Source organism: Phodopus roborovskii, unplaced genomic scaffold, assembly GCF_943737965.1.
Source record: "Phodopus roborovskii unplaced genomic scaffold, PHOROB, whole genome shotgun sequence".
Classification (NCBI taxonomy): Eukaryota; Metazoa; Chordata; class Mammalia; order Rodentia; family Cricetidae; genus Phodopus; species Phodopus roborovskii.
The window spans coordinates 3,451,715-3,478,004 of NW_026126447.1; positions in this window are offsets into that span (position 1 = coordinate 3,451,715).

The following is a 26,290-nucleotide window of genomic DNA, read 5'->3' on the forward strand; positions in this document are numbered from 1 at the left end:
CAGAGCCTTGAAATATAGGCTCAAAGCCGAGAGTGGTTAAGAAAAAAAATCACAAGGACAGAAATAATGTGTCTTATTCAAAATAAAATTATCCCTTCTCCTCCATGCATCAGAAAAAATATCCTGTGGAATGTAATTTTCCTACAAATAGAGGGACTGGTGAAATAAAAGTATCCAAAGAACTGAACGGAACAGGCTTAAGTTTCTGGTAATGTCCATTCATTAAGATAGGAACCAAGGCCATTGTTCCTTGTCCAGAATTTTTTTTTTGGTTGTTGTTCTTTGTTTTGTTTCTTTTGTTTTTTTTTTTTTTAATTCTGTCTTGTTTCTTGCAAAAGACTTGGTAAAAAAATATTAAGAGCATAAAATGCTAGTATGATGCTCAACAGATAATGGGGAGGAAATGAAAAGGATAAGGGATTGCCAAATATATTGGTCAATATTGTTTAATACAAGTATGTCCATCCACATTTTCCTGCCCAACCCACTGATCAGCATTTTCCTTTTGTGCAGACTTCATAGTCAAAGAATCGATACATCATTAGACTGCAGAATGCTGCTTTTCTAGTATTAGACATGCTTCTGGGAGCACTATATGAGTCATAATGACAGGGGATTGGTGGTAATAAAAGTCCTGCATTATGCCACATTAAGAATCATCTTCCCATGAAACTGGTAAGCTGTTCAAATATTCCCCTGTGTGGCTTCAGACACAACCATCAAATATTTAGTATGGATTTTTGGCTAATGTGAAGCGTTTATTCCTCTAGGGAGTCCACTAAAGCAGACATTTGGTATAACTACCCTTTCAGAAACAAAGAACAAGCTATGGGGAGATTAACTGGACAAGGCATGCATCCTGGAGTAGCCATGCCAATCTCTGAGATCCCTTTACTACAATATTATTACAAAAGTCACTCCTTGCTTCTCTCAGCTCTAAGACCTGGCAGGATTTTCAAAATTCTCTTCATGGACTCTCTCCAGCTGCTCTATCTGCAGCCAGAGAGGTTATGATTGCTGGATGGAATTAAGATTTGCCACTCCCTCCCCTTTACAACCACTCGAGTTTGTTCCTTCCCTAGCCTCAGATATCTACACTCATCCAGCCTCCTCTTGACTTAACCTTCTTCATCCTGAAAGACCGATTTTGTTTACTGAGCAGAGAAGCTAATAGAAGGCAGCAGAATTTAAGTCTCCCTGGGACTTGCTATATAGGCTGACAAAATCATTCTTTTCTTTCTCTCTCTGTTAAATATTCATGGCTCTCAGATTTTTAGATACAAAGGTACATTTTGTTTTAAAATGTGCTGATCCTAGGCATACTGGATTGCATTGATTTCCCCTTCTTTGCATTTCCATTGCATTGGAAATAAAAAGGCCCTCATTTATTTGTTCTGAAATATGGGCCTGAATTTATCTTTGCTTTTCTTTCTAATTGTATTGTTATTAGATCAAAAGAATGCTGTTCATAGAAGATTTATGTGTTTGATAACTTCTTTCTTTTGACATTGCATACACACATGCACACACACACACACACACACACACACACACACACAGAAGAGGTGGGGGAAGAGAGAGAAGAATCACAATATTTTCTATGTTTCTAGAGAAAATATTAATATAATTGAAAAGGCACATTCATACAGGTTTGATCTATTACAAGAATCAAATATTTGCACTATGGAAAGATAGTAAAATATACATAATTACAGAGATAAATACAAGTCTTAACCATGAAACAGCTAAGAGAAAATAGAAAATGAAATGGGAGCAGCAATGGCACCACATGAAATGAGCAACAACACACTGTAAGGACTGTGGAAGGAGACTAAGAGGCAGTGAGTGGGAAATGAACCCTTACTAAGGCAGGTTTCAGGTTATTTATTTATTTATTTTTATTTTACATATCAATCCCAGTTCCCTCTCCCACCTTCCCTCCCTCCCTCTTTCCCTCTCTCTCTCACCCTCTCATGCCCCCCAACCACGCTCCCCTCCCCCCACTCTATTTGTAAGGTGAAACGCTCCAGAAGGGGTCATCTAAATATGTCAAGTCATTTGAAGTATGGACTAGGACTTCTATCCTGTGTCTAGGTTAAGGCAGTATCTTTCCATGGGGGATGTGTCCCCAAAGTCCTTTTGTGCACCAGGAATACATCCTGGGTCCACTGTCCGAAGTCCCTTAGATTGCTCAGGCCTTCTACTGTTCAGGGGATTTGAGTCAGTCCCATGCTGGGTTCCCAGCTATCAGTCTGGGGGCCCATTAGCTCCTCCTTTTTCAGGTCACTGTCTCTATGTGTTTTTGCAGCCTGGTCTTGTCCTCCCTCTCTGCATCTGGATTCCAGTTTGGCACAGTGTTTAGTTGTGGGTGCTTGCTTCTGTTTCCATCAGCTACTAGATGAGGGTTACATGATGGTGGATAAGCTAGTCATCGATCTCATACCCAAATGATCCACCTCCATGCAACAAAGGCATGTGCTCAACTATGTCCATAGCATTATTTGTAATAGCAAGCACCTGCAAGCAACCTAGATGTCCCTCAAGTGAAGAATGGATAAAGAAGATGTGGCACATTTACACAATGGAATATTACTCTGTGGGGAAAAAAATGGAATGTTGAAATTCGCAGGCAAGTGGATAGAATTTGAAGAAACCATCCTGAATGTCGTAACCCAGTCACAAAAAGAGGAGCATGGTATGTACTCGCTCATATATGGATTTTAGACATAGAGCAAAGGATCATCAGCCTATAATTCATACCACCAGAGAAACTAGGATACAAAGAGGATTCTAAGAGATTCATATAAGGTCTCTCACAGAAGGGGGAAGGGACAAGTTCTCCAGAGAACATGGGAAATGGGGGGGGGGCAGTGAGGGGATAGGGAACTAGTAGAGAGAGAAGGGGAGGAGAGGATAACACATGGGACTAGGAAGATAGAGGCAGGGGAGGGATAGATGAGAGAGTGAAAGAAAGAGAGAATAAAAGAGAGAGCCATTATAGGTTTGAAGAGAAAACTGAACATAGAGAATTGTCCAGAGATGTGCAAGACTGACCCTAACTAACACTTGAGCAATAGTAGAAAGGCTACCATTACCATAAAGGTCCCAGGTCTCCTAACAGGGAGCCACAATGCACACTTTATATGGCATTTAGACTTGGAAGTTACATGTTCAAGTTACTTTCTTTTTTGTTTTTGCTTTCCTTTTTTTTTTTTTGCCATTGGTCTCACATAAGTCATTATATCTTTTTAAAGAAAAAGTAATTTGTTGATTAGTAAAGTATGAGTTTCTTCTGACTATAGTAAAGGAATATAACACTTTGTGAGACTCTTAATACATTTTTGATTAAGGAGGATACAAGTGATATTTTTCTACACTTTGCTCTCCCTAAGTAAAGCATTTTTAGGACTAGAGAGATGATTTAGTGTTTAAGAGCACTAGATGCTCTTCCAGTGGACCTGGATTCAGTTCTCAGCACCCATATGGTAGCTCACAACAGTCTGTAATTCCAGTTCTAGGGGATCTGACACCATCACACCAATATATGTAAATTAAAATGTAAAAAATAAAGCATTTTTATTTGGTCTGAGTATAGGTACAGATATCATTGCTTACAATTAAAGATTTATTCACTGGAAGAATATACAGCAAATGACCATTGATTGCTATAGAAAAAATAAACATTTGATTTTTTATGTAAATACGTTTTGTAAATATTCTATGGTGAACAAGAATAAATTATTTTTTATATTCCTCCCCCCAAAACTGTTCCTCAGGATTGTAATGATATGCTGATGAAGGCAAATGGGACTATGGCTCGTCTGAGAGCCTAAGTGAAGATTCTTATGGTTAGAAAAGCATGTATATGCTTACCAAGCATAGCAATCATGAATTTCTTGTAACATACTGTCCAAGTGTTTGATCACCTCTATACCAAGCCAGTGCAAAATTCAGGAGACTGCAGCAGGTAATGTCTTAATTATTAACCCATTTCTACTAATCTAAGTATTCCCATATGGTCTCATCTTATCAGAGAGCAAGCCCAGGCCTGTTCTCTCCAGTCTCTTCATGCTGACTCCTCATTATTACTTCCTCTTTCCTCCTTGTCTCCTTTTCCCTCCTATCTTCCTTTCCTATTGGCCAACAGTGCTTTATTCATTAACCAGTATGAGAACCATATTTGCAGAATGACATCTCCCATCATCTCCTCTTTTCTGTCTATAAATAAAAAGAAGGGTTTTAATCTTAACATAGCAAAATATATCACACAACAGTTATCAAATAAGAATCACAGTTAACGATATTTAGTCCAGCCCTTTGTCGGATGTAGCATTGGTGAAAATCTTTTCCCAGTCTGTGGGCTGCCATTTGGTTGTCAACTGTGTCCTTTGCCTTACAGAAGCTTCTAAGTTTGAAGAGGTCCCATTTATTAATTGTTCCTCTCAGTGTCTGTGCCCCTGGAGTTATGTTCAGGAAGTGGTCTCCTATACCAATTTGTTCAAGGGTACCTCCTACTTTCTCTTCTAAGATGTTCAGTGTGGCTGGATTGATGTTGAGGTCTTTGATCCATTTGGACTTGAGTTTTGTGCATGGCGACAGACATGGGTCTATCTGCTGTGTTCTACACACCCTCATCCAATTGTGCCAGCACCATTTGTTGAAAATGCTTTCCTCACACCATTGTATTTTTTTTAGCTGTTTTGTCAAAAATCAGGTGTTCATAGGTGTTTGGGTTAATATCAGGATTTTCAATTCAATTCCATTGGTCTACCTGTCTATTTTTGTGCCAATACTAGGTTGTTTCCAGAACTATAGCTCTGTAGTAGAGCTTAAACTCAGGGATGGTGATGCCGTCTGAAGTTCTTTTATTGTACATTTAGTAAGATTTAAGAAAATATTGGAATATGTCATTCTGTTAATATGTTTCTCATACTGGTTAATGAATAAAGTACTGTTGGCCAATAGGAAAGCAAGATAGGCAGGACTAGGAGACAAGGAGGATTCGAGGAAGTAGTAGAGAGGAGTCACCATGGAGTTACTGAAGAGAGCCGAATGCCGGCCCCACTCTCCAGTAAGATGAGACCACGTGGAAATACTTAGATTAATAGAAATTGGTTAATACTTAAGACAGAGCTAGCAAATAAGAACTAGTAACAGGCCTACAGCATTTATATCTAATACAACGTATCTGTGTGTTATATGGTGCTGGCGCCACAGTGGGTCCAGGCCAGCAGGAAAAATCTTACTCCTTACATCTCTTCATTCTTTAGCTTCTGTGACTCAGTTATTTAACCTTTTTGATGCTGTCCTTTTAAGCAATAAGTTCACTGATCTGATCTATTTTGCTCCTATTGCATTACTCTTTTATTTTAGTGTTTTTCAGTTACATATTTTAAGTTAATTTTTTTTAACTAGTTTTGTATTGTTGGTATATTTCTCATTTGTGATTGATGATCTCTGAATAGCTCGTGTCTGGCATTTATTTGTTTCAATTAGTAGTGACATCTGCATTGTTGTTTTGGTGTTGTCTGCTTCTATGACCATTTGTTTTTATGGCACTGAGGTCATACCAGTCACAAAAGGTGATATATTGAAAGTGAACTTTCCTTTCAAAGCATCTTTTTTTGTGTGTGGGGGGGGAGAAAGGTGTTTATTTTTGTTCATAAGTCTATTGTGGGGAAGTTAAGGCAGTAACTTCAAGCAGGTATTCACATCACACCCATAGTCAAGAACAGAGAAATGAATGACTGCCCTTTCATTTGCTTGTTTATGCTCAGCTATATTTCCCCACTCTTATACAGTCTGACACTCCTCTTCCTAGGGAATGGTGCACCCACTGTAAACTGGATTTGTCCACATCAATTACCTTAGTTAAGTCTCCTACACACAGAAGTGTCTATAATCCAAACCAATGTAAGCATTATCTCATTAAGACAATCTTTCCAGGTGATCTAGGTTATGCCAAGTTGGTGATTAAAGCTATACCTCTACAGCCATCTACAGCCAGTTATCTTGATATATAAAATTTGCATCTTTATTTTTTATACTATGTCCAGGTCGTATAATATCTGATCAAATGTTCTTAACATTTGTGACAATATTTTCATGTATAGATCATTATACATCATTTGTGTTTCTGTAGAGAGATGAGAATTTGGAAGTTTTTCCCTATTTTCTGGCTCAATTGCTTATTTATTTTCATCTGCATTCCATTAAAATTAAGTGCCATTATGTCAGGAACATTTTTTTCTTTATTGGTTAATCATAATTTGCACATTTTATTGAATAGTAAAACAATCTGTGCTCATACAGTTGAGGAAAATTAATTACTGCATGTGCAGTGACCTTCACTTATTTATACAGTTATCCAAAACCAGTTTGACACCTAAGATATGTAATATCACAGACATAGCCAAATAGTACTAAGGCATCTTCCTTGTTATGGGCCTCAGTGTGGTATACTTTCTAACATTGGCTGTAATATCCTGCGAACATGGATCAAAATATGAAGCCTATTAACAAAGAACACAGATATTGAGAAATTTTAACTCCTTGTTTCATTTTAGAAAAGGTCCTCTTGGGGTAGTATTATATGCATTTTTATCAACTATAGATAATTTGACTATTAAACCACAGAAAAAGCATGCATATCTCCTATTGACAAAGAATCCAGAAGTTGACAACAGGCTTGCTTTAAAATCATGGTTGTACTATTGACTATGGGAAATTTTGTGTTTAGAAACTTTGAGCCTTAGCTTCCTTTTTGTTGAAACATGCATGATGAAATCTTAAAAGTTTGCATTGTGGGTTAGAAAGATAAATGTCACAAAATGAAGCTTGGTATTAATTACTAAGCACAATGAAAACATTGCCCATATTTTAATGCAGACAACAATAGATATTTAGAATTTGATAAATTTGCCTAATGTGTACATTTTGGAAAATTTGAAGACACTGGCTAGGGAGATAGCTCACTTGGTTAAATTCTTGTTTTAAGTCACAAAGATGTGCATCTTGACCCCCAGAATGAAAGTTAAGAAAATTAAGCAGGTATTCCAGGCAATAAGACATTCTAGAGAGACAGAGACAGAGACAGACAGAGACAGAGACAGAAAGAGGAGAAATGAGAGAAAGAATAAGGAGAAGGAGAAGAAGAAGAACTCATAGTACATGAGGACATGAGGAATAACACACAAGGTTTCCATTAATTTTCTTCACATAAACATTCATGTATCCCTCCAAGTACACACACACACACACACACACACATACACACACACATACCACACACACACAGAGATATAGAGATAGAGACAGAGAGACAGAGAGAGATAGAACGAGAAAAACCAAAAGAGATACATATTTAGTTCATATTTAAATCTAGTCACTGATAAGAATCAAGAGAAGGATAATAAGGACCCCAAAGAGATGGTATAAAAATGAATCAAATTTCAGCAAACAGTATTACCTACATACATTTAGATTGCAAATATATTTACATGTGTCTCTGTGTTTCTAGTAGATATTCATTCAAGAATAACAACAGCAAGCATTATTCTAAACGGTTAAGTATTTTGTCCAATGTGGCACTGATAGGTATTCAAAATGGACCCTTTGGCCCATGATTTAAGCACTATACTCTAGAGGTTCTCTGTGTTGGAGGATGCCACACCTTGCGATAAATAGAGATAAATAAAGTTGTATGCAGTTTTAGGATTATCTACTGTTGTAAGTATGAAGTAAAATTCACAGGGAAGAGTTACATTTCTGTTAAAGATCCTACAAGGCTAATTAACTGCTTAGAACTTCATGGTTGAGGCAAATGGAAATTTTCTAGATCTTTCCACAATTAAAATTACTTGAGCTTTCACTAGATCTCATATTAGGCACTTATTATCTACCTTTGTGTCTGACCTAATACTCTCTTGACTACTAGTGGAACTTTTTGAAAAGTATGAACTTAATAAACCACTGGCTTAGATTAATGTAAAAGCTAAGATCTGACCAAATAGTATCTAATACCTAAAGTAGAGACCTCGGTTTTGGTATAGCCCTCCTGAATGCTCTTTTCATGAATATATTTGAAAATACTTTGATTTATGTCTTTTGTAGTCTTTTTTGTTCATTAAAGTGTTTCTACATTGAAACATGTTATCTGTGATAGCATAAATCAGTCAGTCACTCATATTTGGTTGAAGGCATTCTGTTTTAACATAGGGAAAGTAGTGATTGGAAAAATGATCTGGCATCATCTATCTACAATTAGCATAAGAGGGAGCCATGATCAACAAAACCAAAAGCATAAACTAATGCTTGCACAACATGCTCAACAAATATTTGCTGAATAAATGCATATTTATGAAGCTAGTAGGAAAATTTCAATCTTAGGTTAGAGAAACAAAATGTTCTTCTAGCCAAAGAATCTTTGATGCCTAGAATTAAACTTTAAAAAGGTGTGAAAACAGAGATGGGGGCACAACTGGTAAAGTGTTTACCTCTAAAGTTTGAATACCTGACTTTGATGAACCAGAATCCAAGTAAAAGTAATGAGTGTAGTAATGTATGCCTGTAATTTCAGGGCTGGAGAAAAGCCAAGACTTGCTGGCAAGTCAGGCTAGTAAAATTAGTAAACTCTAGGTTCAGTGAAAGAGCCAGTTCAAAAAAAAGGTTGAAAGAACCTGCAAGACACACACTGAATTGACAACTGGTCCAGATACACATGCATATATGAGAATATGTACACAAAGTTAAGAAGGTCTCATTCCCACATGATTGCTACTACCTTAACAGTCTTTCAGAAACCTTATAAATTAGTGCAAGGAAATGCAGCTTCTGAATTGCAGAGAAGAACAGCCTACAGAGAGTGTATGGAGCTTACAATGCCAGAGTCCAAGTACCTCCTGCTTCCTGCCAGGTGTTTGATAGGTGGGAAGGAGAGAGATAAACACTGTAGTAATGACGACTACAATTACAGAACCGAGTCTCCAATAACAAAAAGATGCTTGTCCACCCTGTGTTGGCACCTATTGATTTTTCTTTTCTTTTATTCTTTTTTTCTATTGTTTTTCTTATTTTACATATCGATCTCAGTTCCCTCTCCTTCCCTGTTTCTCTCTCTCCCTCCCATGCCTCAAGTACCCTCCCATTCCATCCCACCCATACTCTCTTAACCTAGAGGCAGGATGGAGGGCCTAGTCCCTACTCTAAATGACTTAACAGATTTTGTTGATCCCTTTTGGTAGACATCTTTTTTGTTGTTGTTGTTTTTGATATCTTTTTTTAATTTAAATTTTTAACAAACTCATTTTACATGTCAATCCCAGTTCCCTCACCCTCCCTTGACCCCTCCCAACCCCCATCCCTTTTACTTTCTGCTCTCCAGGGAAGGCAAGGCCTTCCATGGGGAGTCTTCAAAGTCTGTCATATCATTTGGAGCAGGGCCTAGGCCCTTCATGATGTGTATAAGATGATAAAGTATCCCTTTATGTGGGATGGTCTCCCAAAGTCCATTTCTATAATAGGGATAAATACTGATTGACTACCAGAGGCCCCAGAGACTTACTGGTCCTCCTAACTCACACTCACATTCAAGTGGCCTGGGTCCATCCTATGCTGGTTTCCCAGCTTTCAGACTGGGGTGCATGAGCTCCCCCTTGTTCAGGTCAACTGACTATGTGGGTTTTTCCAGCCTTGTATTGACCCCTTTGGTCATTACTTCTCCCTCTTTGTAACTGGATTCCAAGAGTTTGGCTACTGTTTAGCTGTGGGTTTCTTCTTCTGCTTCCACCATCTACTAGATGAAGGCTCAAGGATGGCATGTAAGGTAGTCATCAATCTCATTATTGGGGAAGGGCATTTAAGGTAGCCTCTCCATTATTGCTTAGATTGTTAGTTAGATTAATCCTTGTAGATCACTGGGCATTTTCCTAATGCCAGATTTCTTGTTAAATCTATAATGGCTTCCTATATTATGGTATCTTTTTTCTTGTCCTCCTCTATTCCTTCACTGTCTCCATCTTCCTGTTCCCTTATGCCCACCTCTCCCTTCCTCTTCTCCCCTTCTCTTTCTCCCAACTCCCACTCCCCTTCCCTCATGCTCATAATTGTCTTGGGAGATCTTTCCCTTCTCCCTTCTCCAGGGAGTCTCTTAGGGTCCTCCTTGTTTCATAGCTTTTCTGGTAGTGTGGATTGTAGACTGGCAATCCTTTGCTCTATGTCTAGAATCCATATATGAATGAGCATATATCATGTTTGCCTTTTTATTACTTGGTTAACTCACTCAGGATCATTTCTTATATTTCTATCCACTTGTCTGTGAATTTCAAAATTTCATTTTTTTTTTTTTTGCTGAATAGTACTCCATTGTGTAAATGTACCATATTTACTTCATCCATTATTCAGTTGAGGGACATCTAGATTGCTTTCTGATACTGGCTATTACAAATAATGCTGCTAGGAACATAGTTGAGCAAATGTCCTTGAGTGTTATTGCTGGATCTTGTGGTAGACTGATATTATTTTCCTGAGGAAGCAACATATTGATTTCCAAAGTGGCTGTACTTGTTTGCACTCCCACCAGCAAAGGAGGAGTGTTCCCATTTCTCCACATCTTTTAGAGCATAAACTATCTTTGGTGTTTTTCATTGTAGCCAATTTGACAGGAGCAAGATGGTATCTCCGAATTGTTTTTATCTGCATTTCCCTGATAGCTAAATATGTTGAGCACTTTCTTATGTGTCTTTCAGCCATTTTAGATTTCTCTATTGAGAATTCTCTATTTAGTTATGTTCCCCACTTTTTACTTGGAGTATTTGGTGTTTTGATAATTAGCTTCTTGAATTTTTTGTATATTTTGGAAATCTGATGTGGGGTTGGTGAATATCTTTTCCAAATCTGTTGGCTGCCCTTTTGTCATGTTGGCTATATCCTTTGCCTTACAGAAGCTTTTCACTTTCAAGAGAACCCATTTATTAATTGTTGATCCTGTCTGTGCTACTGGTGTTTTCTTCAGGAAGCAGTCTCCTGTACCAAACTGTTCAAGGGTACCTCTCTTTTTCTCTTCTAATAGGTTCAGTGTGGCTGGCGGAACTCTTCCAAACACCTATTGAGTTCATTCACAATCTGTTTTTATTGTTCCCTTATCTCTGTTAGGTCATGTAGTAAATGTCTCAGGGATGACAGTCTCTCTCAGTCCTGCCAGCCTTACTGATATCGAGGACCTCTGATATATGAAAGTCCATGTGTCCTTTAATTGGGAATGTCCTAGTTAATAATGGAGTTGAGATGATGAGTCTTTGACCAGCCAGGTGTACAAGTAAAAGACATCATAAAACAAAACAAACAAACAAAACAGATACTTTACTCAAGTCCGTCTTAACAATTTTTGTGATAGATATAACTCATAGATGGTCTTACTTGGCCAAATAAATATATTGATCAAGATTATCTGTTATCTCAGATTTCTGGTAAGATTTCAAATGTTTACAGTCTACTTGATGTTAATTGCATAGAAAAAGCAATTAAGCAGTAACTGACAGAGATGTATTTGTTAGATCTACATTGCAGTCCAAGTCACCTAATTTCTCAGCTTCCGTTTTGGGCAACACAAAAGTACACATTTTAGATCAGTCTGTAGAATGTGACATCCTTCACCCCCAGATAATATTAATATCTTCTTATAGATGTTTAAAATCTCTGGTTAAAATTCAAAAAGTGTCAGTCCCAATATATAATACATTCATTAGACATTTGAGATATATTTGATTCAAAAAGTGTCAGTCCCAATATATAATACATTCATTAGACATTTGAGATATATTTGATATCCCTCATTCAAAATGAAAACCAAACTTACATTTTAGAAATTTATTTATTTATCTGTTTAATGATCACAAACATTTATTATATATCAAAATAAATGTGCTATGTTTAGGGGTTTGAGATTTAGGGAACTTTTTTTTTATCTTTTGTTACTATTAGATCTATTGGAGGAGAAAAGAAAATGTGTCTAGATATAGTTATATTATCAAAGAATCTGGCTTTGTGGCTTGGTGCATTAAGGTACGAGATCATAGAAAAGAGGGTCTCAGCTAGCCATAGAAACAAAGTTCCCCAGAGGCAGAGCCTCCTAGCCAAAGGCCCAGAGTGAGAACACAATCAAGCAAGACAAAGAGAACATTGAAAATTATTACGGACAGATGGAATAACATGACTGGGTCTATGTAAAATTGAATAATGTTTAAGATAGGCCACATTAATTCTAATTTAGTATGTGGCATGATTAGAAAATTGTGAGTCTGGAATTTTGATGAGATTCTAGAGCATGGAATTTTTGGCAATAATACTTGTATTATTATACTATGTTGTTATTTTCACTATTTCTTCTGTTAGAGGACCTTGTCAGCAATCAAAGATTATTATTTCCACGCTCAATGAAATTATTTAAGATATCAGAACTTTTATCACTTTTTATTCTAATACTGTCTTTCCTGAAAACACTTCCCTTATGGTTTAAGTTTTCATGGATACATCATAACATTTTGCCTTTATTTATTCCATACTGTCTTACTGTTTACACCCACCTGAAAATAAGTTTGTGTACACCCTCTCAGGGGTTTAGGGACTGGGATAATTTTGCCCTTAAATTTTAAATTCTGCTTAGGATTTATTAATGGAGTCCATGAAATCCAAATGACAATCATAGAAGAGTCATTAATAAAAACTTGGAAGCTAATTATAAAATTTATAAAACATATAGTATTTAAAGTTGCTAAATTATTTTAAAAATAATAATCCAAGCCTTTAAAATATATGATTTAAACATATACTAGATAAATCTAAGCACTGTGGAGCTAAGGTAATTTAATATATAAATGAAATACATACATTTCAGTCTTAAACCTACATATCAAGATATCTATATTTTTATGCACAACATAATATTATAAGAAAATTTATAATCTTTTAACAGATTATGCTGGAACAATGAGACATATATATAACAATGTATAACAAAGTTTGATATTTAGATCTATTTTATAAATAAAATTAAAATCTATCATAAAGTGTAACACTTGACACTGATGGGGGATGTCATTTTGTAAATATGTTTCTTATAATGGTTAATTAATAAAGCACTGTTGGACAATAGGAAAGCAATATAGGCAGGACTAGGAGACAAAGAGGATTCTGAGGAAGGAGGGAGGAGATCCAAGATGGTGGACTGAGAGAGAAGAACGCCATCCCCTCTCTCCAGTTAGATAAGACCATGCAGAAGTACTTAGATTAATAGAAATGGGTTAATATTCAAAGGAAAAGTTCATGAGTGAGTTGAATAAGCTAAGAAGGGCTAAAAGTTCAGTATATGATTATGTATTTGTCTTGTTCAAAGACTTATTTGATAATAACCTGTTTCCTATTAAATGATGATAATTCAGACTATTTTTTTAGGAATTAATATTTTCCTCAAAATTACCAATGCTGTACCTTGGGTACTGGTATGAAAAGAGCAAGGCCAATGCCGAACTGCTGATTTTTGGGGGGATAGCATTTTGCCTTGATTCTCAATTATTGCATTTTATCGAAGGACACAAATTTCCCTACTTTTAGGAGATTGCTGTTCTCCATTTTTCTTATCTTAGAAGAACTGATATCCTATTCCTGAATCTGGAGTCCTGCTGTGTTTTCTCAGGTCTTCTTGATCACTGACCTCAGGTTCACAAGGATCTCTGTTTATCTTGAACTCAGGATCCTTATTACATATACATTTGTCCATTCGTATCTGCTGAAACATTACCTATCATAATAATGACTCACATCTTTCTGCTTCCAATATCTGCAGGCCTTCTGAATGATAAACCCAGGTTCTATTGACTACAATTCATGTAGCATAGATCCTGCTTTTGTCCTCCTGAATAACTATTTTTGTAGCCTTTACCAAGCACCTCATTAGCTTAAATATTGCCAAAAATAATGATCAAATAAAAACATTGTGAAACACATAGTAAAATAGAATAGGTTTGATAATTTCCTCACTGTTTTTATGTGGCCATTGTTTCTGAAAATTAGGAAAGAGGATCATTTTCTCTGGTCCTGTAAAAAAGTGTTGGATTATTTATTTGAAATAATTTCAACTAGTAACAATTTAAAAGACATGAAATTAGTGACAGAAAGTACTTAGTGCTTTGGTTTTGGATATGAATATGGTGTCTACATACAGAATGTTTCTAAAAGAGAACAGTCAAAGACTTAAATTGTAAGTTTACAATGGGTTTTGAGTATTTTAGTGATAAAGTCACATAATGGTGCACATAGTCCACATAGTCTATGTACATTTATCTTCCTATTGGTGATACAGATTGCTCAGTAAAGAAAAGATTAAATCATGTAATTTTATTGAATCTTAATTAAATAAATAACAAGACATTTAATCATCTTCATTAATGATTTTATTTCATAAAGATAAAGATTGAGGACAACAGAAATTATGGTAGTTCTCCAAGGACATCAGATATGAATATGTGATGATTCAGTGTTTGCCTGAATCTTCTGGATTCCAAAAGCATAAACCAGTTTTGACAATAAATGTATTTTTTTTACTGAAATTTTCATGAAATGATAAAGGATGTGGCATTATTGTTTTTTTCCCTTTCCCCACTTTCATTTATTTTTATACTTTATAGATTTTGAAAGCCTTTTAGACTTAATAATGTTATAAAGTGAGAAGAAGGAATCTTGGTATAATTATATCTAAACAATATCCAAAATATGAAATTTACATCGACAAAGTATGAATATCTAACATGCAGATGTTGCTAGCATTTGTCAGTTGTTTCCCTGTAGAAACTTAGTGGTATAATGTAAAGGCTAAAATCTCATACTGCATCAAAATCTCATGTCTTCATTTTATTTTGCCTTCAAAACTTTGATATATATTGTGCTTTTAATAAGACTGGCTAGCAGTTTCTGTGGGTTTCTCCAGCCTTATCTTGACTCTTTTGCTCATAATAAATAAATAAAAAGAATGGTTTCTATAGCCTTAGATCTTTTTATACTAGGTCAACAGGGAGCAGCACTACTTGAGAAGAATTAGTCGGTGTGGCTTTGTTGGAATGAGTGTTACTTTGTTGGAAGAAGTATGTCAGGGAGGTGGTCTTTGAAGTTTCAAAAACCCAAGTCAGGTCCAATGTCCCTCTTCTCTTTCTGCCTTTAGATTTATATATTGAATTTTCAACTACTTTTCCACCACCATGTCTCTCTGTATGCTGCCATGCTCCTGACCATAATAATAAAGAACTAAGTTTATGAAATTGTAAGCAAGCCCCAATCAAATGCTTGCTTTTTTTATGAGTTACCAAGGTCATGTGTCTCTTCACTGCCATCGAACAGTGACTAGTACAATATTGTAGACAATATTGATCTGCAATTTGTTTGATATCCCTATATTTGACCTTCCTGTACATTTTTATGTCAAAATGTTTTTTGTGTGTTTTTTTTTTATTTTTTGTTTATTTTCCTTTTCTTTGTTTTTCTTTTGAGGTGTGGTTTTTGTTTTTGTTTTTGGTTGAGAATTGCATAGTAAGTGAGGTGCTCTTCTCGTTATTTCACTTTTCTGTCCTATCTCTGTTACCTGGTTACTACATTTCTGATGATATTAAATTCTGTTCACCTAGGGAATCATATGTGCTTTCTTTAGAGTTAATGGTTAATTACATTCTTCAAAAATTGTGTCTATGAGGACAACTTTGGGACCATGTAAGGAGAATACTGCTTTTGAAATATGAACAGAAATGAATGTGAAATGATAATGTATGGAGGAGAATTAATGTTGGCCACCAAAGAATTTTAAGGACCCTCTTTAAGAGCTCCTTGGACTTCCACCTCTTTGACTCCCCTGAACTGCAGCAGCCAGACCTTCCCTGTTATCAAATCCCCAACAAAGGATCCTGTATCAGGCACCAATCCTGCCCTGCCCCTCTACCCTCCACTAGAGAGAGTAAAGAAGGAGTGACCCCACCTGCACCCAATGGAAGAAGAGATGGGAAGAAGACACTATAAGAACAAAACAGAAAGACTTAAATGACACCACCAGAATCTAGGGATTCTATGCCAGCAAGACCTGAACATCCCAATGCAGATGAAGCAGAAGAGAATGACCTAAAAATCAACTTCATGAAAATGACAGAGGACCTCAAAGAGGATATGCGAAAATCCCTTAGAGAAATGAAAGAAAAAAATCAAACAAAAAATGCAAGAAATCAATGTCTCCTTGCCAAATAATAGTCAAAACACAAAACATACAGAATAAAGAAATAATATTAAGAGCAGCAAAGAAAAAAGACCAAGTAACATATAAAGGGAGACTTTCCAGAATTAAACCTGGTAAGTGATATCTATCCAGAAAATTGTCCATTTCTTTTTTAAATTATTAATTTCTGTGGAATACGGTCCTTAATTTATTTCTTGGTTTCTTCCTTGACCCAGGAATGGTGCAATTGTGCATTGTTCAGTTTCCACAAGTTTGTAGGGTTTCTGCAATTTGTGTTGCTGTTGAATTCCAACTTTAGAGCATGGTGGTCTGGTAAGATGCAAGGGGTTTTTCCTTTTTTTTATATATATCTGTTGAGGTTTGCTATGTTGCCTAGTATGTGGACAATTTTAGAGAAGGTTCCATGTGGAGCTGAGAAAAAGGTATATTCTTTTGTGTTTAGATGGAATGTTCTATAGATGTCTGTTAAACCCAGTTGGGTCATAACTCATGTTAGTTCTTTTGTTTCTTTGTTAAGTTTCTTTCTGGTGGTCCTGTCTAATGGTGACAGTAGGGTGTTAAGTCTACCCCTATAAGTGTGTGAGGTTTTATGTGTAATTTGAGTTTTGGTAATGGTTCTTTTATGAATGTGGGTGCCTTAGTATTTGGGGCATATTGTTCAGGATAAAAACTTTGTCCTTATGGATTTTCTCTGTGAGGAATATAAAATGACCTTCTTCATCTTTTTTGATTGTTAATAGTTTGAAGTGTAATTTGTTATATATTAGGATACCTACACTAGCTTGTTTCTTGGGTCCATTTGAATGAAAGATCTTTTCCCAACCCTCTACTCTGAGTAGTGTCTTTCTTTGAAGCTGAGGTGTATTTCTTGTATGCAGCAGAAGGATGGGTTCTGTCTTCGTATCTGTTCTCTTAGTCTGAGTCTTTTTATAGGTGAGTTAAGTCCATTAATATTAAGGGGAATTAAAGACCATTGATTATTAATTCTTTTTTGTTTTGGATTTTCTGTTGGTGATAGTATTGTGACTAAATTTGCCCTCCTTTTCTTTTGACTTCTGGTAAAGTAGGATTACATATTGCCTGTTTTGTGAGTATTGTTATCTTCCTTGAATTGGAGTTTTCCTTCAGAACTTTCTGTATGACTGGATATTTGTTGTGTAAATATGGTTTTATCATGGAGTATCTTCTTGAGCAACTTTTCTTTGATTTTGTTGAATATATTTTCTGTACATTTAAGATAGACTTTTTTGTCTTCTTCTATTCATATTATTCTTAGGTTTGGTCTTTTCACAATGTCCCACATTTTCTGAATTTTTTGTGGTAAGGATTTGAGATTTTCTTTGGTAGGTATCTGTTTAACTATGTTCATAGCAGCATTATTTGTAATAGCTAGAACTTGGATAAAGAAATAGTGGAATATTTATTCTATGGAGTACTACTCAGCAGGAAAAAAAAGAGAGAGAGAATCTTGAAATTCTCAGGCAAAGGAAACTAGAAAAAACCATGTTGAATGAGGTAATCCAGTTACAAAAAGATAAACATGGTTTGTACTCACTCATATATAGGTTTTAGACACAGATCAAAGGGTCGCCAGCCTATAATTCATACTGCCAGAGAATCTAGGAAAACAACGAAGACCCTAACAGAGATATTAATGGTCTCACCCAGAAAGGGAAAGGAACAATATCTCCTGAACATATTGGAGCATGGAGGGGAAGATGGAGTACAGTGAATGGAGACAGACTTAGGAGAAAGAGAAGGGGAGAACAGGACGGGAAAGAAAAACATGAGATAACAGGAAGTTTGAATTGTGGGAGAACTAGAGGAGATCAAGAAAAGAGATGCCATAATAGAGTGAGCCATTATAGATTTGAAGAGAAATCTGGCAATAGGGAAATGTCCAGAGACAAGGATGATCTCAGCTAACAATCTGAGCAATAGTGGAGAGGTTACCTTAAACGTCCTTCCCTGATAATGAGATTGATAACTATCTTAAATGCCATCTTAGAGCCTTCATCAAGTAGCTGATGGAAAGAGAAACAGACACCAACAGCTAAACATTGAGCTAAACTCCTGGAATCCAGTTACAGAGAGGAAGAAGCGATGAGCAAAGTGGTCAAATCCAGGCTACAGAATCCCACAGACATAGCTGACCGGAACAAGCGGGAGCTCATGGACTCCAGACTGATAGCTGGGAAACCAGCATAGGACTGACCCCAACCCCCTGAATGTGGGTCTTAGTTAAACCTGGGCAATCTTTGGGACCTCTGGCAGTGGAACTATGATGTATTACTGGTGCAAGAAAGACATAAAAGAGCACAATTCCCATAGAGGGATACTCCCTTCGCCTACAGATAGGATGGAGAGCCTAGGCCCAGGCTAAATGACTTGACAGATTTTGATGATCCCTCCTGAAAGGCCTCATCCTCCCTGGGGAGTGGATGGGGAATAGGATGCTTGGGTCAGTGGGGGGGGGGGATGGAAGGTTGTAAGGGAGAGGGAACTGGGATTTATATGTAAAATAAGAATAAAAAACAAACAAAAAAAATCCTCTGATGCTGGGCCTTTGCAAACATAGCCCACAGATGATCATGTTGTTATGGAGAGGTTCTATTCTGTTCTACTGTGTCAGTCATACTGTGAAAGAATGGCTACCATAAACAATTAAAAGGAAAAATTAGTTTTCCTACAGCTCCAAAGATTTCAATATATATTCATTGGTTGTCTTTGTTCTGAACTGTTGGGGAAGCATAGAATCCTGACAGTATTAGAATCTAGAAGAGGAATCTATTTTCCCCTGTGTAGAAAAGAAGACAGACTGCCTTCTGTGTGATCCAGTTTTCTCATGTCTGCTGTTTCTGTGGGTTTCCCCAACATTATTTTCACCACTGTGCTCATCACTCCTTCCTCTCTGCAACTGGATTCCAGGAGTTCAGCTCAGTACTTCTCTGTGTATCTTGGCTTCTGCTAGTATCAGCTAATGTTTGAAGACTCTTAAGATGGCATTTAAGGTAGGCATCAATCTCATTATAGAGGAAGGCATTATAGTAGCCTCTCCACTATTGCTTAGATTCCTACTTGGGGTCATCCTTGTGGAGTTCTGGACATTTCCCCAGTGACAGATTTATCTTTAAAGCCTATAATGGCTCTCTGTTAAGGTATTTCTTTTCTTGATCTCTTTTTCTATTCTTACCTTGACTCAGTTTTCCTGATCCCTTTTGTTTTCCATTCCTTTTCTGCCTAGCTTTCTGCCTAGCCTCACTCCCCCATTCTCCTAATTTTACTCAGGAGATCTTGTCTCTTTCCCCTACTGTAGGTGTTGATGCATCTCTCTTAGGGTCTTCCATGCTTCCTAGCAAGTCAGAATACATGGATGCCAGCATAGGTCTGAACCATGCCCCATGAACATGGGTGTCATTTAGGAGACCAGGGCAGTCTAGTGGACCTCCGGTATTTATCCCTAGTTCATGGACTTTGGGGTTTCATTCCCATGGAGGAATACTCTTTCCACCTAGATACATGGGAGAGTGCCTATGCCCTGCCCCAAATGATGTGATAGACTTTGATGATCCTCCATGGGAGGCCTCACCCTCCCTGGGGAGTGGATGGGGGGGGTGAGATGGAATGTTTGTGTGGGGCAAAACAAGACTGTTTACTTTGACCTTGGGAAGGATTTTGTTTGCAATAATTTTATAATAAAAGTTAAGGACAGAGACAGAAGTACTTTAACAATGGATTACCTCAGTATGTATGTGGATACAAGGAAAAAACAACAGCAGAGGAAAGGAGACGAATGAGGTAGGGCTGTTTCTGTGTTATCTGTTTTTCAGTTTGGTGACAAACCATCCTTCACAAAAGCTGTTTTTCATGAATACTTTCCCTCTCTCTATAAAAAGTGGAGATATTATTCAATGATTGTCAGTAGTGAGAAATGGATGGGGAGATAAAGAAAGGAGTTTTCCTCTTCCTGACAGTGTTTAAGAAGCTATTCTCTTTATCAGAGGATCTGGACTTTAATGAATGGATCCCACTGTGCTTATCCATCTCCTGAACAGGAGAGAAAGTCTGCTCCTCCACTGTTCCTCAGCTGGCAGCCTGGGCTCTCTTGTTTGCTACTATGTGCATCGTCCTCTGCTCTCATGGATAAACTGTTTACTTTCTAGGCAGCAAGTTTTTCCAAAGGTAGTGGATTAAAATCCTCTGAAGGTACCCAAATGAAGCCTTAAGTTGACTCCATGTTAAAGGGACAGAAGTAAGCTTTTACTCCATATCACTATCTCAGCTCCTGCCCTCAGGCTATTTTTATGCCTCTGGCTTTTCAACCTTGTTTCCTTCCTCTCCATTTGAAATTAACCACATCTTTTCTTAATCAAAATTTCCCTGAATTAAACTTATCTCTAAGAGTTAAGACCAATGTTAAATTCATTTATTATTTGTAGTGAGATAGTTACATTTTCTCCTTCTGTGGCACCAACCATGCCCATTGGGGGGTGGAGCCATGGGCGGAAGTGACCTGTGGAAGAGGTCTGAGGAAGAACCAGGAACACTCTTACTGGTGGGACTCGGACAGGAGAGTGTAGTGAGGTAGTCCTTCTGTAGCGCTGACCACGCCCATTGGGGGGTGGGTTTATCCTGATCCTTATTTACCGCAATAGGAGAGCATCCGGGGGAACTTGCTGGTGTTCATCTCTCTAGGTTGTAAATTATTTCTCCCTGAATAAACATCTATTTGGCCAATTTGTTTATACTGATCCTTATTTAACCACAATAATTATTCATCAGTATTTTGTGAGTGATATATAGTCATTATGTATGATTTTTAACTGTTTTCTTTTAAGCTGGCATCATATGAAAACTTTTCAAAAGACTCAATAAAAGGATTCCTAGAAATTACATACAGATATTCAAAGGCATGATAATGACTACTATAATCCTAGCCAGCCTGGGCTGTACAATTAGACTTTGTCTATCAAATTTAACTGATAAATATCTAACAAAGATACTCTTCATTGAAATTTTATTTCAAGATTTTAGGACCATAATTCTCAAAAAAAAAAAAACTACAAAGATGCATTCACAAGAATTCATGAAACATTAAATAAAAAGCAAAAACTGCCCAAATACTAATCAATAGGAAAATGGCAAATAAATGGTGACACTTCCAAGGAGATGTGTAATTTCTAATGACTAGAAGAAAATCATAGATCCATTCATCCACAATTGCTGAAGTTAGAAGATTTCCAAAATGCTTTTATATCATGAAAAACGAAAGCAAAGAAATATGTTCTGAGATTTTATTTTGATCTACTTCTGGTGAAGTTGTTCATCTTGGAAAATCCTCAGATTTTACAGTGTTAGGGATATAGAAGCTGACCACACATAGAATTTTCAATATTTGCACCATCCTTAAAGAACATGTTAAGCACTGTACTGAATGATACATTAGTGCTATGAGTGACTTTAAAACAGTAAACATTCATATTAAAATTATGATATTAGTGTCAATCCCAGAGAAATATACAGTTTACAAGTGGTTTACTCTGGGATGGAGAAAGCAGCAGAACATTTGGACTTGGACTTTCATTTTTTATTCTATATTTATTATATTTTGCACTTGTGTGTCATTAAAATAGGAGACTGGGGTGGAATATAGTTGTTAGTCATACTTGTCCAGCTTGAATAATGCTCTGAGTTTGATATCCTGCATTGTATAAAATTGGATATACTGACACATGCCTAACAAAAATTCAATGCCTTTCTTGGTCACATAGTGAGTTCAAGGCTAGCCTGTGGTGCACGAATGAACTTTTGGCTCAAACCTCCATATCCCATAAAAAAGTAATTTAAAACACATAGTGGAAATCATTTTTAACTTCTGGTATGAAATACTTGGAAAGGTAAAACACCATTTCCATATCTCAAAGTCAACTATCATGTTTCATGGCAGTTTTCCCTTTCAGCATGTCTTTTCATTTGAGGTGTATATGTTCAACCTGTAGCATATATTATTGTGTTGCCCACCCCCTTCCTGTCCTTCCAGGCCCTGTCTTCTCTCCAAGTCTTTCAGGACATCCTTTCCAAGTCTAAGTGTGAAAACAGCTGCTAACTGCTGCTGTTTCCAAATTGAGATGGGTCCACAATGCAAGCAAGAGGCCAAGACAAGAATCATTTTGAATAGAATATGGCTTGGCAAGGTCTGATGCTCTGGGACCCATCTGTGAAGAAAGATCATTAATGTTAATCTAAGTGAACTCAGGGAGGGAAGAAGTAAAGCTGTGTTTTCTGAAGGAAATAGCTTGTGCTAAGGGCTGGTTTTATTTGACAGGGACAATGAGAAATCACTTGCGTGTGCTAAATGGGGACATGATTATCTATAACTGATACATGGTTTTCAGCTGTCCTCACTGCTCTGGGGTAAAGCAACCATAAGAAGGCAATAGCAAAGTCAAGTGATGAGCCTCATAATGCCAAAGGCATGGGGTGCCATGGGGTGGGGATTTTCACTCTAGGATAAAGAATATGTTTTTTTTTTTCATGGAGAATTTAATATTTAAGATTTCTCATAATAGCAACCATTTGACTCAGGCACCATGCTTTGCAGTGACATAAAGATGAAAAATTAGCAAATAGTTTGGAAAATAGTCTTATAACAAAAACAGCATTGAGTTGAATCACAAAAAACATGAGTCCTGTTATTTTCTTCATTTTAAAGAGTAATAACCAGAAGAATAAGAAAGTCAAGTATCTTGTCTAACATTTGATAACTATTCAGCTGTAGAATCAAGGATTGATTCCAGGCAGATATTACAGTTCTGGTTTTAACTACTGATCTATTATGCATTTTCTAATTATTTAATTTTAACTAACAAACTTCATACACACACACACATACACACACACACACACACACACACATATATATATATATATATATATATATATATATATATGTGTGTTATAGGATGATTAGATAAAATTTATCTGTGTAGCTAAGGAACAAAGATTTTTGAGAAATAACATTTAAAATTGAAGATAATTCAATGTTCTAGAAAGAATTCCTTTTCTGCCCCTATTTTACTGCCTCCCATTTTATGAACTAAAATATATTCCACTCACAAAAACCACTTCAACATCTTTTGTTTTTAATCTTTCCAACATAAGAGAACAAATTTAACAATGAAATTCTGTTTCTGTTCTGTACATGTGGAATAATTAAATTTGCATCCCACTTCAGTGTCAGATCTGCTGTTTGAAAGGAAATGTATCAATTGGACACATGCCCCAAGAATTCTTTTCTGTAAATATGGCTTTCGTTGGAGGGGGTAGAAACATCTTTCTCCTAAGCAATAATAATAGTCTAATCTTCATTTGGAGACAGCTTGTTTGAGGTTGGATTCATTCCCATTTGAGAGAGGCCAAAGAGGCAGAGAAGGAAGGAAACTAAAGAGAGGCAGTGCATAATTACAGAAAGTCCCAGGGGACTTTGAGATGGAAGGTTGGCAACAGAGCTCAGCTGGCAAGTATCTGAAAGAACCTAGGTCTGTGAAACAGTAGGGATATTTTTCAATCTGTGGCTTACTTCCAAGGTCTTAATATTTTCTTGCATAAGAGAGTGAGGTATTGAGCCTCAATACAAAAGATAAAATTGTTATGGCCTATAATCAATTTACACATTAAGGAGTAAAGAGGTGAGTTGGGTTTGAACATCTGTCCTGCCACACTGTCTTTGAGACTTTAAACGAGTACCCAGATGTCTCTGATGTTTTCTTCTTAGTGGAAAACAGTATGATGATTATTTATATCCCCCATTGGACCTTTAAGGGGGAATGTAATAAAAAAGTAAATAAATGACAGAGACAAATATTGGGATTCAAACTTGAGGCTAAAGATCAGACAAGCAAAGCAACTGGCCACTGGCTCTTACCTCTAGTTCAGACTAAAAGGGCTGATCCTGTCTCCCTGAGCTCTCCTCCCAACCTCACACTACTGCCTTTCCTCAGAATGGTTGGAGAATAAATTCCAAAATGCAGCTGAGACACTGGGTTCCTGTCTTTTAGATAACTCTCTAGGGCTGGGATTAAAGATGTGAGCTCTAATTGTCTTTCAGACTGATTCAGTCTTGTGTAAATCTGGGTGGCGTTGGATTTACAGAGCAGTCAATCTACCTCTGTCTCTTGAATCCTGGGATTAAAGGTGTATGCTCCTACTGATCATCTTCTATGACTAACTTGTGAGGCTGTGGGATTAAAGGTGTGTATCACCACTGCCGGAGCTCTCTAGCTTGTGTCTGGCTTTACTTTCTGAGTCCTCAGACAAACTTTAATAAATCATAAACAATAAATAACTACAGGGAAAATAATAAACAAGAATTGTTGGCATGCATTAGGTTCTCAGATTTTTTTCCCTATTTCTCTTTTCATCACCATTTCAACATTTGTTTTAAAAAAAATTACTTCTTATATTACAGAAGGCTCAGAAGAAATAGCTAAGAGATTTGTGCTAAAAATTCAAAACAAATGAACCAAAAACCTCACCAGATAATTCATTTTAACTTAGCACCCTCCAAATTTTTTTGTTTACCACAGCTTAATCTAATTGCATATGCTAATTGAATAAGTAAATAAATATAGGAAATGAAGGAAGAAAGGGAGAGAGAGGATATTAGCTTATTGGATGAATATTTCCCTAATGAGCTTGAACAAGGGTCCCATCACTAGTACCACAATCATTCAATCAACTAAGCAGTGGTGAAAATTAATTAACTAGAAAGCAACTTGTGGACATGATGCTTTTGCCAAGAATCAGTATGATACTGGCCTGTGATATCCTCTTTGAACTTTTATTTTAAGCAAGGTATTCAGTACCCAGATACCAAAGATATATTTTTTCCTGTTGAGTGGGTCTAAAATCCATTCAGAGAGCACATGGTTTTCCATGTGCATTAGTGCTACCATTGCACAAGTGGGTCTTATAGTTCTTAGGATTTGCAGATGAGACAGCTGATGCTTTTCTTCCTCAGCAGTTTGCTTACCATCTTCTTGGACTCTGAAAGCTAACCAGAGAGGAAGCATTAAAGTCATTTCCAGCTTGCTTCCTCTGTATCATGCAATCTTTGTGCTGTGCTTTTAATGGAATGTTTTGTTTTGCGTGTGTGTGAGAGAGAAAAACCAGAAGAATTATCAAGAACCTGTATTACGTTGGCTGCCTCTGGGGCTTCCCTATAACATAAAGAATCATCCCATCCTTGGCATTGTAGTTTTGTCTGATAGCCCAGCTAAACAACAAACTTGTTTTTATTTTATAAATTAAAATTTTAATTTGATTGACATGCATTTCCCTATAGCTATTTCATGATCCCTTCGTTCCTGTTAATCTTGCCCTCTGTTTCCTCACTTCCCTACCTCTCAATTTACATTGTTGCTAGAATCATTTTACCATGAATATCGCCCTCTTCTACCTATATTTTACCACTTCCCTTTGGGCATACCCTCCTGGTAAGCTCTTTCTAATTTATTGGCTTTTATAGTAACTCCAAGTGAAATAGGAAAATTAGTCAATTGAAGTTAAGGTCCACAGGTGAGACAGATAGACAGAACATGCAGGCATTCTGTTGTTATAGCTGCACCACCTCATTCAATATTATTTTTCCACCTCTATCTACTTACCTACAACTTTTGTTTCCCCTAGGAGAATAAAACTTTATTTTTTGTATGTTCAACATTTCATTATCAATTTATGTTCATGTATTGTTGGATATCCAAACTGATTCTTCTTCCAAGCTATTGTGAACAGAGCTGCAAGGAACATGGACAAGTAAATATTTCTATAGTGGGATGTCCAATCCTGGCATTTGCTCAGAATCAGAATAATTGATTCACAAATTAGTTTTCTTTATAGATATTTGAGGAACTACGCACTATTTTCCACAGCACCTGGAACTATTTCAATCTTGTAAGCAATAAGGGGTCCTATTTCCCTTAGAATTCACCATGCTTTAATATTATTTTGATTTCTTGAGAACTG